We start from the raw sequence: 2,307 nt of genomic DNA on the forward strand, positions 1-2,307 counted from the left end.
TAAGGACAAGGTTATGTTAACAGATGACAGGGAGCATGGAACATATTTTACTACAATGGTTATAAAACTGGAAGTTTTTCAGAGAAGAGCGTGGTGCCCTAGGCACCAAACTGTGATTTCAAGTATTCTCTTTTGTACCTTTCCTATATGTTAGCAAAATGTAACAGAATATATTAATTTTCTTTAGGGTAACATATCAAAAAGATACCCTGGGAAGATAAATCTTTAAATGTGACAGTCAACAATGATTATAACAGCTTTATTGACATTGTTTCAGAGAACAGGAATCAAAGGCCAGAGAAAACATGAAATAAAAATTGGAATATTCAGTAACTATCAGGATGACTTTGTCAATATTATTCACCATGTTAGAAACCTGGTTTAGAAAGTGAAATTATATAGATCAAGAAGACTTATGAATACACTTGCCTGGACATCTTGGCTCCAACACTTTATCTGAAGCTCTAAGCACCATTACCCACCGTTGAAGAGCGACGGCGTATCCCTTTATTCTTCATCTAAAGTACTTACTGTCAGCACAGCATGTGTACGGCAGGAAATCCAAACCAGAAACCCCTGGGTTTTTTTTATCTTTACCAGCTCCTTTTGAGAGATGCTCCTGTTCCCCTTATAGGAGGTCAGTGCAATGAAGCACCACTGCACTTCTCCAGGCATCGAGAATTAAAGTTTGGACAAATATTTAAACAGTCTGCTGCTCTGGCCTTTCACTACTTAACTCAGCAATCAACCACAATATGGCCACGAGTTTGTTTCTAGTCCTTTGCTATAATGCCTTTAAAGTGTTCCACTTTTAGCTCTTTTCTGGAATGCTATTTTCGATACAGTTTACTTTACGAAGATCACTTTGAAGCAGCTTTTGCAGAAGGAAAGATCATTTGGCCCAGTGGCACTTGGATAAGGACTTAGTATAATTCCATTTAGGGGCTTCAAAAAGTAACTCTGAGATGCAAAGTAAATCAATCAGCTCTGTCTGTTGTGGAAATCTACAAGGCCAGAGAATTTTGACATTAAACTTTCCAGACAGGTTCATTCAAAGTGATCATTCCCAGGCTGAATTGGCTCGGATGCACTATTTGGAAATGTACTTAGTATTTATACACTGCAGTTTGTATCTGCTCTTCCTAACACAGAATGTACTGCACGCCCACTTGGCTGATAGATTTTGGTGTGTATCTTATAGGAAATAATGATCCAGTGTCTTCAGAAGTCAATTTGACTTTTGGAGGAAGGCCACGGCTTCAAGGTTCGTTGGGATAAATGGTATCAGAAAAGAATTTTTTACCTTCTGAGAACCTCAGAGTGCTTTACAAATTTAGTGTTATGCTATCTTCCTCAGGTAAATAGCTTTTAAAGCAGTTTCTGCAGTTTTCCCAAAATTTTATAAGCCCCACCATTCAGGAACTACTCAGACCCATGTTTTCAGCTGATTCCTGCCACTTATCAGTGACACCTCTCCTGGGCTTTATCAATCTTCCTTTGTCTGGGAGTTACTCTGAATGATGGAAAACCACAATATAAATATGTCTTTTTTGGTTACGCTTAATTATTTTTCAGAAGGAGCTCCCATTTTTGGTTTGGATTTTTTTTTTGGGGGGGTGGAGGGTGGTTAGGGTGGGTGGCAGAAGCCTGTTACTATGCCTTGAAAAATACAGCTCCCCTAAAGAAAAGAAAAAGAAAGAAAAAGGAGGAGGAAGAAGAAGAAAAATGGAAAGGAAAGGGGAAAGGAAAGGGGAAAGGAAAGGGGAAAGGAATAAAGAAAAAAGGAAAAGAGAAAGGAAAGAGAAAAAACAGAAAAAGAAAAAAATTAAAAACAAAGAGAAAAAAGAAAAAAGAAAAAAGAAAAAAAAATCACAGCCTGTCACTTGCTAATGACCTATAAGAACAACTTTTATGTATGAACACAAGTGAGGGTTCAGGAAATAATACACATTTTATCTTGGGGTTTTTTGTCCATTAAGAGGTAGCAACAGAGAAGAAAGCGAGAAGGCTCCAGGAGGAAGGGACAGGCTCACAAATGAGGTCTGTGAATTCCACAGGGGTTTCATCCCAGCAGGAGCGGGCGGGGGAAGCCGCGTCCCGCGGAGCCGAGCGGCGCTGGGGCAAGAGGCATCCCCTCGCCGGTGGCGGGTCCCTGCGGGGTGCGGGGCTGCGAGGGGAGGGGGGTTCAGGCCTCCCCTCCTCACCTGCGGGCGGGCCCAGGTGCGCGGCAGCGGCCCCGCGCGGAGCGAGGCGCGGAGCGGTGCGCGCTGTCTGCCGCCGCCGCCGCCGCAGCGGTGAGGAGAGGGA

The sequence above is a fragment of the Calidris pugnax genome, unplaced genomic scaffold, assembly GCF_001431845.1.
Source record: "Calidris pugnax isolate Ruff unplaced genomic scaffold, ASM143184v1 scaffold58, whole genome shotgun sequence".
Classification (NCBI taxonomy): Eukaryota; Metazoa; Chordata; class Aves; order Charadriiformes; family Scolopacidae; genus Calidris; species Calidris pugnax.